Below are 13,647 nucleotides of genomic sequence, written 5' to 3' on the forward strand. Positions count from 1 at the left end.
GCACCCATCAACATATGTTCTTTGAATGCACGTTATTAGATTGTTTTGGGACCCTATTCAGAAACATTTGTCTATCATTTTTAATACACCCATCAATCTCTCATTTCCGATGGTTATGCTGGGTCCGAGGGCTGCAGTTTCCCCTTTACGTCTTGATATATAGATTTGGAGATATTACATTTACTCTTATCCATCGCAGTCAAGATTATACTCACAGAATGAAAATCCTTTCATCTCCTGTCATACCACACTTGATGGGCTTGGGTGTCGTATCTTCGAGGTGCTCATACTCTTATCGAAGGAAAAACAATCTATGCCTTCAATCACTAGCAATGTATGGCAATCTTTGGATAATTATATGCATTTGTCTGCTCGGGGTTTGGTAGCTCTGCATCCTTGTGGGTCCCTCTCTTGATTTTCTCGTCATGTGTGGTAGATGTCCCATTGCACCCTCCTCCCCACTAATATAATTTCCTTCTCATTTCCTTATCTTTCTCTCTCTCCCCTATTTTTTCATCCCCCCTGCTGATATCTTCATTTTACCAAGTGATACACATTTTACCATACATGACTATACCGTGCTATATGTGGATCTCTCACCTGACCCCTCTTTCGTGGGATGATATTTACCATTTGATGATTTTTAAACACCTGCTTTCTGTCGAGACATGTATATGGTCATCTTTACTTGATCCATTAGTATCCTAAGTTTAGGTACTGTTTGTCATGTAGCTTTTTTTTAACTTCTTAACTTTTTACATGTATGCATCAATTTTTGATATTTATGTATCACTGTTACTTTGAAACTGAATGTCTCTTTATCCAAATTCAATCAAATATTTGAACACAAAAAAGGTTATGGTTTGGGTGAAAGTGGTTGTATGAAATCCCCAGATTGGTTACAATTTGGTTTTTTTTCTATTTTTTAGCATTGTTGGCGGTACCAGTGGACCACAGAGAGAAAGAAATGACTGACATTCACCGGGCAGAAACAGGAGTGACCACTGCTTGAAAAGGTCAGTCCAGCTGGTACTCATTTGCTTCATTTGTGACATTGGGACTGCCTTCTCGTCCGACATAACCTGAGTCTGTAGTCATGGTTAGTGAAGGTGAGCGTTTCCGTTGAAAAGCCATTACTCCCCTTATAACTTTGACACCATTTGACAAATCTGCAATAAACATTCAACAAAAAGCGAATCCATGTAAGTTTTGTGGGGGTCACAAAATAGCATTTCCCATTTTAATGCCCACGTGCATTTTTTTTCTAACTGAAAAAATGCTGAAAGCAATTGCACCAAACTTGGTATGAAACTAGAACTTTGCCTAGTTGCTTGATAACTTCATTCAGTTGATTTTGAGAGAAGAGTTAAAAAAAGGTTGAGTATCTCGTTGATTTGTGAGATGAGGCTGCGTTTGCTTTAATTAATATATCCGTATACACCATTTGAGAGTCTTACTGTGTATCCAGATGCAATGACTGGTATTACGCCTTGTTGATGACCTCCTAAACAGCATTTGGTCCCCTCAGGACTGCCTGAGATCAAAACGCGTTGGCAGCAACTTAAACGATGGGGAGCATTTTCCGCGTATAGTGTCAAAAGACCGCCATTTAAGTTGGAAATCCAAAAATGAACTAATATAAGGGTTTTCTAACCCGATAAGCTTAAATGACATCATGTAACATTGTTTACCCATCCTCACGCTATAGCAGGGGAACACATTGTTTGGTTTAAGCATTCATTTGGATTTGTTACCTCTAGCTCGTATATTAAACAAAAGATTCTTATCTTTAATGATGATGTGCCCTTAGGTGTTGCTATTTATTGGCATACGGTATGTGAGGTCATAAGCGTTGTAATTGGTGTACGTGTTCTGCTTTGGATGACTTTTGTTCAGCTTATGCTTTGCAAAATCTAGTGGGTTTTCGGTTTTAAGTCTTAACCATAACTATACTTAAATTGTAGTTCCCAAGTGAATTTCAGAGTTTTTTTTAAACCTATGTTAAGGGCTTGCATCCAGTCCAACCTATAGCTTCATTGTAACTATGGTTTTATCACTGAATGTCTGTTTATTTTACGATATACTCCATCCAACTCTCAACCCTTCCTTGAAAGGAATGTATCCATATTCAATGGGGGTTTGGCCACACGTCCTTTGGTCAGGCCTATCCCCAACCCATTTCTGAATGCCATCCACTGCTATGCACCAACTTATCCCTAGCACAGTGGGAGTGGCCAAACCTACAGTGGCGTCCAAATGCCGTGGGTGGCCTTGCACAGATTGGGAGTTAATTGAGGAAAGCTCTTTATTTAAGTTTTGTGAGCGGCTCTCAAAAGAACCTTTTTTTGAGGAGTTGAGATTTTTGTGTTTTTACTAAGCTTTAGCGCAAGTGTGGTGGCTAATGGAGACTTATGAACTTTATTTATTTTAAAATCAAATGAATTTTTTTCATGCAACATAAGTAAGACTCCCCGTTTTCCGTTTTTAATGATTTTTACATATAAATACATACAATAAAATAAATGTTTTTTGTCAGTATTTATTTTTAAATGTGGATAAAAACGGAAATTGGGTTGCTTTTTGAGTACTTCAAATTACTGTCTGACATGTCTGCCAGACCTATAGCTTTGTGGATTGATAGGTAAGTGGGCGGGGTAAAAAAGAAAGGAATTTTAGCAAAGAGGCTTTAATGGAAGTACATATGCAGAGGTTGAAATTCAAATTTGCATATTTCCATATAAGCGCATTGATTTATCTTCTACAGGTGTTTACAGCATTGAAACCTGGCAGACATTCAAGCATGGGTGCACATTTATCGGTTCAATAAATGTGGAAATGCACTAATTTCAGCTTCTTTTTTTCACAAAACCCAAAATAAATATGGATAAATACAGATAAAATTAGCAAAAAAAATAAATATGGAGAAATACAGATAAAATGAGCAAAAAAATAAATATGGATAAATTCAGACGGAAATGTAAATAAAATAAATACTATACAACCGGGAGCCCTAAACATAAGGCAGTGATTTTTAAGCCCACAAGAGAAGGTTCCAGCTCCATCATCTGCTTCTGGAGAGGACGGTGTGTGCTAGGTAGAGTGCGTTACTGGACAAGGACACCATTGTTTGGGAGTTCTTTACTCCTCCAACAGGAGTAAAAACTGAAAGTGAAGATGTTCACATACAGACTTCGAGACCAGATATAAGAAGGGGACAGAAAAGGTCTTCTGTACTCCCCTAGCACATTGACCATGAATCAACACCTGCAGTCAAAACATGAAAAAAAGCGTAATTGAAGTCCAGTGGGAACACGCAAGAAAAACCGAAATACTTCAAACAAAGCAAAACAGCAACTCCGCAAACGATTCCTGCACAGGTGCGGAATGGAGCAGAACAAAATAACAATCCAGTCTTTCAAATCACTGCCTTATGTTTATTTTCCATGGATATCTACCTCTTGGTCCCAACCCCATCTCTCTCCGTCTTCTGTTATGTTGCCCTTACTCTCCGTCGTTTTCCTAGTCCTTTTTCTCTCTCCCCTGTTACTCTTGCTGTCTCTTTGTCCAACTCCCACCTCCTTCTCCCCTCTTCTCCGTTGCTCTTGGTGTCTTTGTCCCACTCCCATCTGTCTCTCTGCTGTTATCTGTTGCTCTTGCTGTCTCTTTGTCACAGTCCCATCTCTCCCTCTTGTTCCCTGTTGCTTTTTCTCTCTCTCTGTCCTGTTCTTAGTTGTTCTCTCTCTCTCTCTCTCTCTCTCTCTCTCTCTCTCTCTCTCTCTCTCTCTCTCTCTCTCTCTCTCTCTCTCTCTCTCTTCTCTCCTGTTCTCTCTCACCCTCTCTCTCTCTCTCTCTCTCTATCTACCTCTCTCTATCTACCTCTCTCTCCTGTTCTCTGTTGCTCTTGCTCGCTCTCCCTCTTTGTTCCACTCCCATCTCTGTCGCCTGTTCTGCTGCTCTTAATCTCTTTTGCTTTGTCCTACTCACGTCCCTCCCTCCTGTTAAATGTTGCGCTCTCTCCTGTTCTCTGTTTCGCTCTCTTTGCTGCTCTGTTGCTCTTTTTCTCTTTTCTCTGTCTCCCCTGTTCCCTATTGCTCTTTCTCCTTGTCTCTCTCACTCCTGCTCTCTGTTGCTTTCTCTCTCTATCATGTTCTCTGTTATGCTCTCCCTCTCTCTCTTTCTCGTTCTCTGTTCCTCTTTCTCTCTTTGCTGCACTATTGCTTTCCCTCTTTGTCTCTCTCTTTCCTGTTCTTCCCTGTTCTTTCTTTCTCTCTCTCTCCTGTTCTGTTGTCTCCCTCTCTCTTTCTCGTTCTCTGTTCCTCTTTCTCTCTTTGCTGCACTATTGCTTTCCCTCTTTGTCTCTCTTTCCTGTTCTTTCCTGTTCTTTCCTGTTCTTTCTTTCTCTCTCTCTCCTGTTCTGTTGTCTCCCTCTCTCTTTCTTTCTCTGTTCCTCTTTCTCTCTTTGCTGCACTGTTGCTTTCCCTCTCTCTTTCCTGTTCTTTACTGCTCTTTTTGTCTCTCGCTCTCCTGTTCTCAGTTGCTCCTTCTCTGTTTCCCTCTCTCTCACTCCTCTCTCCTGTTCTCTCTCTCTCTCTCTCTCTCTCTCTCATTTTAAGTCTTTGCTAGCACACAGCAGGCCTGTGACCACCATTGGCTCAGAAGCCGTCCCCGCAGCTTCTCACGCTTGGATTTGCTCAGTTGCAAACTCCTCAGCACCCTTGGAGGTAGGAGGGGATGGCAGAGCCTCGCCACCCGAGCCTGGGTTCTCCAAGGAATTTAGGCTTGAAACACGGCCATGTTGAGGTCAGGAAGATCGTTGGAGACAGAACCATGGCAACTCAGACAAAATAACCTATAAGAAAATGATTATGATTTACACAGAGACGATCATTAAAGCTAAAACCAACTGCTGGGCAATCAACAATGGCCCCAGGGAATTATTTACCACGGTTCAAAAACAAACCAGATTGCCTGATAATAAAAATGTAACTATTGTTCAGACCTTAAGCAACACCATAGCGTCCGTCTTCCAACAAAAAGTTTGCTGCATATATGACGCTTTCTCTATGTGACCTTTGACACCGCCCTGTCTTTAAAGCTCGGATCAATGCGACCGCTTCCTCCGCCTTTTACACGTTAAAAATGACGAGAAACCCCTTCCATATGTACCCCAGGAGCTCCTGAAACAGCTGTCTCCGCTCTGACCCCTTCCAGGTGAGACTACGGTAAGGCTCTCTTGATTTACCTACAGAGAGGCCTTCTAGGCAAGAAACAAGTTCTTCAGATGCAGCAGCGCGACCCCTGGCAGAAGCTCCCGTCGGCTAAACAAGCATTGATTGCTCTACACTGGTCACCCGTGACACAAGGCACAGATTTCAAAGCCCTCTGCGTTGCCTTTAGGGCGTTAAACAACTCTGGGCCTGTGTATCTAAGGCACAGGTTTCGCTGGTCCACCCCCAGGAAACCTTCCATCTGCCAAAGCACATCTGGTTGAAATCCCAAGACCCCGGCTGTCCAGATGGGGAGGTGGTAGTTTTTTTCACCTTCCAACCTATGGAACACCCCACCCTCCCACCCGAAGAACTCTTCAGAACTGCCGCCGTTCAGGAAGGCCCTCAAGACCTGGTTATAGTAACCTCATGGCAACAGGCCCCGCACCCCACACATCAGCATGCATCCCGCAAAAAAAAGACTAGACACCAATGTTAGATTGGGAAAAAGCTGCGCAGGTTTATTACATATAACATTATGTAATCATAGTGGGTTAGCTTATGGGCGATCCAAGAGCAGGCCGCCTTCTCGCCACCTGCCCGCCTGATGAGCCAGGCAGCACCGTGGCGAACCACCTATGTGCTGCCCCTTTTGTTAATGATTATACTCGCGCCCCTTGCAGGGCGGTGCGTAGCTAGGCAAGCCCCCGGTTGCACAGGCCCACAACCGCCCGAAGGACTACTGGGGCGCCGACAGAGGTTCCTGGAACCTCCCATGAGGCCCCTGGTATTAGGCTCTGGCACCCCTATGTGCCCGCTGAAGTACAGTGCTGCACCTCACTGCTTCCGGATCGCCCTGTAACTCCGCCTGCAACGAGAAATAAAAACATTGCCGAGTTCAACTTGTCTTCCCCCACGCCAACACACCGGGTGAGAGGTTGGGAGGGAAAGTGTATGTACGGCGACCCGAGGCCACCACGACGCGTCCGGAGTAGCAAAGAGGCAAAGAAAATGGCTAGGGGGACTTATGTACCCCTCGCCCTGCCTGCCGCCCCAGATATGACGCACCGCCCCCTCCCGGACTCCTCCTGTCCAGGGGAGGAGTGGTGAGCAGGGGAAAGGCGGGGGAAGCCCTCAGTTACTAGAGGGCTGCCCTCCTGAGTGGCCACTGGGTGGCCTCGGGCAGCCTTATTCCCCCTGTAGTCATGTTTATAACAGCCCATGTATCAGCTGTTCTCTTCATTATTCTCTTTCCTTTCAGTGCATTTCAGGTTGTAGCGCCTAGACGCCCTTGGGCATTAGTCCGTGCTTTATAAATCTAAAATCAGATCTCTCCCGTTCTCTGTTGCTCCTGATCTCTCGCCTGTAGTCTCAGTTCCGTCTCGCTCGGTCTCTTTCTTTCTCTTTCTCACTCTTTCTTTCTCCCTCTCTCTGTTGTTGTCTAGTGCTCTTTCTCTCTCTCCTGTTCCGTGTTTCTCTTTCTCTTTGTCTCTCTTGCTCCTTGTCTCTGTTGCTCTCCCGCTCTCTCCCGCTCTCTCCCTCTCTCTCCATCCCCCTCTCTCACTCTCCTTTTCTCCCATGCTCCGTCTCTCTCCCCCCCTGTTCGCAGCTGCACTTTTTCTCTTGCTCATATTCTGTGTTGCTTGCTCTCTCTCTCTCTCTCTCTCTCTCTCTCTCGCTCTCGCTCTCTCTCTCTCTCTCTCTCTCTCTTTGGCACAGTCCCTTCTCCCTCGGCGTCTGTCTCCTCCCCTCCCCCTCCCTCTGTCCATGAGCTCCGTGTAATACTCTAATGCTTTCTTGGCAGGAGGTGCCTAGAAGTCTTGCCAATGCTGTCTCATTAGTGCAAGAGTGCTCCCCGCCCCCCGTCCCATCTGCCCCCCCCCCCCTTCACTTGGGGCGCACACTGCCCTCCTGGGCCCCTGAGGGCAGTGTGCGCTTCAAGTGAGTGCAGCTCCTGTCCGGCCTCACTCACTGTCCCATCACAAGTTCCTCTGCCCTTCGCCCCTCCCCCTCTCTCCTCCTTGCCACGGATGTGGACGGATGGACACATCCAGCCCTGGTTACCAGGCAGCAGGGGGTGGGGGTCTCCCTGTCATAGTGCCAATATCAGCAATACTCTCCCTCCCACATGCAGCAGTATCATCAGTAAATAAACCACACGACACGTTGTTTGTGGAGAAAATTGCTGCCGGTTTATTTGCATAACAAATATACCAAACATGGTGGGTTATATGTGACGGACAATCCAAGGGCAGTCGAGCCCCTCCGTCGCCTGCCCGCCTGATGAGCCAAATTACACTGTGGCCGTCGACTATCCGTGCTTACCAATTTTGGGAGGGGCCAACCCTCCCATCAGTGGACCGCCAGTCCACGCCCTTACTCACGCCCCCCAAAGGAGGTGGAGAGTTTCAGGCAGCCCCCATTTGCTCAGGCCCACAACCGCCCCTAGGACTAAGGGGCCGCCGTCGCACTTCCAGGGGACAACACGAGGACATCCCTGGGTACACTTGTCTTTTGCACCCTTCTTGTGCTCCTGCAGAGAGGCCGACTCCCTCCACCCGGCCCTCAGGGAAGCCTCTGCTCCCACTCGCCAGCCTGTCGGGAAGGGGCAAAATAGACCGTTCAATCCCTCAGAAGAGGGGGTGCCTGTGGGATCCTGTGAGTAGAGGTCTCTCCGTTCCAAGGGGTCTCACTCCTGATGGGTTGAGGTCCAAGTGCAGACTCTGGCTGGTGATGGCAAATCCGGGAGCTGGGAATACCAGTAAAGAATCCCCTCACAAAATCAGGGTCTCAGGATGAACAGGATTCAGTTATTCCTCATTCTGATTTCCCTTTTTTCTCCCTTCTTTCCTTCCTCCTAATTTGTTTCTTCTTCCTTGATTTTTTTCTCTTTTTAGTTTTCATGTTTTTTTCCTTTTGCATTTTCTCTTAGCATTTGTTGCATTTATCTTCCTACCATAGCCCCTCTTCCCCTTTTCTACTCCTAATACTTTTTGTTTCTTTTCTTTATTCTGTTTGTATCTTCCTTTATCATCGTTTTCTTTCTTAATGCTATTTTTGCTTTTTTTGTCGTCTGCTTTTCTTGTTCAGACTTTGACTTGCTGTATTCATTCTCGCATCTTTCTCGCTGCCACTCTCTCTCTCTTTTGAGGTTGCCTTTTGGGCATCAGAGCATCTGGCAGTTCCCTGGCACCTCGGAGTAATGTTTCGATGCTCTACCTTGGGAGACGTAACCAACAAACTCCCAGGGTCCACTGCCTATGCTCAGATCTTAAACTTCTCAACAACCGTGGCCCTTCCAGTTTTGGGGCGAGACTCTGGCTGGTTTGTTTTGTTCTTTGGATGTAGTCTTCCTCCTTAAGACCCCCGAATGTTCCTTGTTTGTGCTTGGTCCACACAGGTGGTCTCCCTCTGTCGGAGGGATGGCACTGAACCATGGACCTCTGTGCGGTTCTTCCCCACCTCTCAGCCATCTCCTCATTGGTGGATCTCTGGAGTCCAGGGCTGTTTTTGGCCGCCCGGTGTTGTCCATTTCATTCTGCTCCGCTCTCCGTGGCTTGTCGTGTTTTGCTCAAAGGTGAATTGGAGCCTTAGTGGAATCTGTGAACATTTTATTTCCATTCTCTGTCTCTTTGTGTTCCACCCCTTGGTTTCAGCACATGATCTTGATGTATGTTCTCAAAGGATTATTTCTGTGGTATTTTTGTCACATTATTAAGCTTTATGTTTCTTCTGCGATTTTCGATGTGGTCCTTCGAGGATGGACATAGCGTCTGCTCATTGCCTCCCATTGGGTCCATCATGACATAAACAGCCCGGAAAAATGCAAAAAAGCATGAGATCTCGTTCTCGGGACCGCCACTTCCACCAGATCCCAATAAGTAGCAACTGAAACTGGATCCCAGTCAACTGAATCCCAAACCATGGTGACTCGTCCTGGATCTCAGTCAATGGCCACTGGTACCAGATCCAAATCAAGAGTCATTCCCATGGAATTTCATACGATTACACGTTGTATTGTATCCTGTTCAGTGGCCACTTATACTGAGGCCCAACCAGTGGCTACTGGTATCGGATCCCAGAAAACAGGCATTCCTACAAAAACCGAAACAATGGTGATTCATAGTGGATCCCATGTAATAGACCCTTATACCAGATCCTAGTCACTAGTAAGTCGTACTGTATCCCAATCCGTGGCGACTCTTACTGTATCCCAGGGAATGACCACTTGGACTGGATCTCAGTTAAGAGTACTTATAGTAGATCCCATTCAACAGCCACTCATGCTATATCCCACTCAATGGCGTCCCAGACTGGATCACAATCAATGACAACCCAGACTGGATCACAATCAGTGGCCACTCGCGTTGGACCTCAGTCAATACCAAGTTGTAATAAATCGCAGACAACGGCGACTCGTACTGAATCAGAGTCCTCAAGCACTCCTGCAGGATCCAATCACCTGCCATTCATGATGGATCCGAGTGCTGGGTACTCATGTCGGATCCTAATCCATGCCCACTGGCTACTCCTTGTCGACCACTTGATTTCCGTCAAGGTACATTTGCTCCAGAGCCGCATCGGCTTCCTGGTTACCTCCAAGCTGTGTTAGGTTTGAGGGAGAGGGTGGATCGTCCGTAGAGTTGATAGCCGGGAGTTGGATCCTTACATTGCTGTGTTTGAGAGTTGAGGGATCTGCCAGACTCTAAGATGATTCTCAGATTTTTAACTTGCTAACAAGTGATAGGCACAGCACCAAGACTGATGGCCCGTTAATGGGACGGGCACCGGGAGAAGATCGCCCTGCCAAGCAGAGTTCAGGTTTAGGACCCTTTAGGCAGAGGAATCTGTCCGTCACCCGTCCGTGGATGTGCATGAAGCATTTGGCAATGTTGGGATCCAGACCCCAGGCTCTCAGCAGACCGGTGAGACTCTGAACCTCATCTGCGGTCATCTACAAAAATTTTAAGGTAGACTTGGTAGTTAGTCACTACTGGTGTAAGTCAGTGCATATTCACGCTGAACTGTGATTGTGACAAGAATGAATCTCGTAGCTCATCGCGAGTCACCATACATTTCGAAAACAGCGCAGACCCAATCAGGGCCTGTTGGCCCTGATCTGAGAGGGAGGTCGGACTCCATTGCACAGCAGCGCCCGTGACACCGGCACAATCACTGGGTCTTTTCACCACAATGATGTGATTCAGCCTGTCCCTTTCCACCCAGAGGTCTACAGGTGTGAGGGTACCTTGCTGCTCCTGTGTTGGCGAGGAAGGCTTTGCTCCTCTCGCTGACTCTCATCTTCACCGATGGTCGTGAAGAGAGAGGTTCGGTCCCCCGGTGCCTGGAGCGTGTCCGTGGCCTCCTTCTCTAGAAGTTCGCCCTGTTCAGAGGGATGTGAGATCCCTTGGCAGGTGGATGGAACAGGTCTGCGGTACAGATCTTCTGTTGGTCTCTTTGGAAATGGTGTGATGACGGCATGTTTCAGCGCCACTGGAGCAGGAACCTCTGGAGGTGCTTTGGGGAAGTGTTTCAAGAGTCCCGGGGCATTCCAGGGTTACAGGGCCCAGATTCTAACAGTGGACGCCTTAGAGCCATGGTGGGCTGGGGCGTTACCTTACAGACAAACCCAATACTGAGTCCCATGATGCACTCCTAGGAGACGACCTTTGAGTTAGCAAAGTAAAGCAGCCCAAGGCTTGCTCAGGGGGGAACTGGAAGGTTACAGACTCTACGCCAATAAACCAGCCAATAGCAACCAATAAACCAATGTCCAGAGAGTGATTTGTCTTTTAAGAGCAAGTACTTTATGTATGTATGCATGTGTGTATATGGTATTTGTATAGCACAAACATAACTAAAAAGCACCCCCATGTTGCTACCCCAACCTCTGCGTTGCTTCTCCCACCCCCATGAATCCGCCCTCTGCGTTGCTTCTCCCACCCTCCTGTTGCTTCTCCCACCATCCATGAATCCACCCTCTGTATTGCTTCTCCCACCCTCCATGAATCCACCCTCTGCGTTGCTTCTCCCATCCTCCATGAATCCACCCTCTGCGTTGCTTCTCCCACCCTCCATGAATCCACCCTCTGCGTTGCTTCTCCCACCATCCATGAATCCACCCTCTGTATTGCTTCTCCCACCCTCCATGAATCCACCCTCTGCGTTGCTTCTCCCACCCTCCTGTTGCTTCTCCCACCATCCATGAATCCACCCTCTGTATTGCTTCTCCCACCCTCCATGAATCCACCCTCTGCGTTGCTTCTCCCACCCTCCTGTTGCTTCTCCCACCCTCCTGTTGCTTCTCCCACCCTCCTGTTGCTTCTCCCACCCTCCATGAATCCACCCTCTGCGTTGCTTCTCCCACCCTCTGCGTTGCTTCTCCCACCCTCTGCGTTGCTTCTCCCACCCTCCTGTTGCTTCTCCCACCCTCCTGTTGCTTCTCCCACCCTCCTGTTGCTTCTCCCACCCTCTTGTTGCTTCTCCCACCCTCCATGAATCCACCCTCTGCGTTGCTTCTCCCACCCTCCTGTTGCTTCTCCCACCCTCCATGAATCCACCCTCTGTAGTACTTCTCCCACCCTCCATGAATCCACCCTCTGCGTTGCTTCTCCCACCCTCCATGAATCCACCCTCTGCGTTGCTTCTCCCACCCTCCATGAATCCACCCTCTGCGTTGCTTCTCCCACCCTCCATGAATCCACCCTCTGCGTTGCTTCTCCCACCCCCCATGAATCCACCCCCTGCGTTGCATCTCCCACCCTCCATGAATCCACCCTCTGCATTGCTTCTGCCTCCCACATTTTTCCCCCACCCGCTCACGTAACTTTTTTAAAAATGTTGTTGATCTATCCAACTCGAACCGGTAAACAACAACAAAATTCCCTGCTTGCATCATGTTGTAGGCGTGCGCATGGTCCTGCATACATTATGCGCTGGTTTGTTTCTTGCAGGACTTGTGCGCATGCTGCATAAACGGATATTTCTGGCGAGGCGCCTGTTGCTTTGAGGGATCTCTGGGTACATCTTAAAGTGTGTGGGGGAAGCTGGGTGGGAGTGGTGTTCAAGTGACTCACCCTGGCCAGGCTGTGGGGGCATTGCAGCTGCAGGAGGCGATGATACATACTACAGCTTCCTATAAACGGTTGCAGACCCTCCTACTATCCCGCCCACCGTCCCTCTGGGGCTCGATGGTGCTGCAGATGGTCTTCCCAATGAAGCATTGATGAGTCGGTGGTCCACCCAGTTAACCCGGGCAACGGAGCATTAGGGATAAATCAGGACTGTGCATCTCTGTCCTGCGGGTGGCGAGAGCCCAAAATCCTGTCAGGTTCCACCATGGAGGGTCAAGCATCGACTTGGGAGCCTTGGTCACTCCGGCGAAGCACTTGGAAACAAGCGTAGACGGACGTAGCAACCCGGGTTGTGTTCGGTGGTTAGGGTCTCTTGGGGGTTGTGATGTCCACTTGGGCTCTTCTTGTGTCGATATACGGAGGGGAAAGGACCGTGGGACGGAGCCCGCCGGGGTGTTTTCGGTGGGTAGGGTCTCTTATTTATTTATTTATTTATTTATTTTAGGTTTTTCTAAAGCGCGTAGTCACCCAGAAGGTATCCCAGCGCTGAACCTCTTACTCACAGGGGGGAGAAGTCTCTTGTCCAGTTGGTGTCTTCATGTGTTGATATACGGAGGGTAAAGGACCATGGGACGGAGCCCGCCGGGGTGTGTTGGGTGGGTAGGGTCTCTTGGGGGTTGTGATGTCCACTTGGACTCCTGTGTTGATATACGGAGGGTAAAGGACCGTGGGACGGAGCCCGCCGGGGTGTGTTGGGTGGGTAGGGTCTCTTGGGGGTTGTGATGTCCATTTGGACTCCTGTGTTGATATACGGAGGGTAAAGGACCATGGGACGGAGCCCGCCGGGGTGTGTTGGGTGGGTAGGGTCTCTTGTGGGTTCTGATGTCCGCTTGGGCTCTTCTTGTGTTGATATACGGAGGGTAAAGGACCGTGGGACGGAGCCCGCCGGGGTGTGTTGGGTGGGTAGGGTCTCTTGTGGGTTGTGATGTCCACTTGGACTCCTGTGTTGATATACGGATGGTAAAGGACCATGGGACGGAGCCCGCCGGGGTGTGTTGGGTGGGTAGGGTCTCTTGGGGGTTGAGATGTCCACTTGGACTCCTGTGTTGATATACGGAGGGTAAAGACCCATGGGTCGGAGCCCACCGGGGTGTGTTGGGTGGGTAGGGTCTCTTGGGGTTGGGATGTCCACTTGGGCTCTTGTGTTGATATACGGAGGGGAAAGGACCAGGGGTCGGAGCCCGCCGGGGTGTTTTCGGTGGGTAGGGTCTCTTGGGGTTGGGATGTCCACTTGGGCTCTTGTGTTGATATACGGAGGGTAAAGACCCATGGGTCGGAGCCCACCGGGGTGTTTTCGGTGGGTAGGG

The 13,647-nt window shown here is 48.5% G+C and overlaps 1 protein-coding gene across 2 annotated transcripts in view; it reads left to right on the forward strand.

Annotated features, from left to right (window-relative positions):
* PLD2 (phospholipase D2) overlaps positions 1-13,647 on the forward strand; it is a 476,181-nt gene that overhangs the window by 211,135 nt on the left and 251,399 nt on the right. For both annotated transcript variants that reach the window (XM_086946231.1, XM_086946232.1), the window contains exon 2: positions 930-1,016. The gene's annotated coding sequence lies outside the window, so the exon portion shown is untranslated. The remainder of the gene's footprint in view (positions 1-929; positions 1,017-13,647) is intronic.

This window comes from Lissotriton vulgaris, chromosome 12 (assembly GCF_964263255.1).
Source record: "Lissotriton vulgaris chromosome 12, aLisVul1.2, whole genome shotgun sequence".
NCBI lineage: Eukaryota > Metazoa > Chordata > Amphibia > Caudata > Salamandridae > Lissotriton > Lissotriton vulgaris.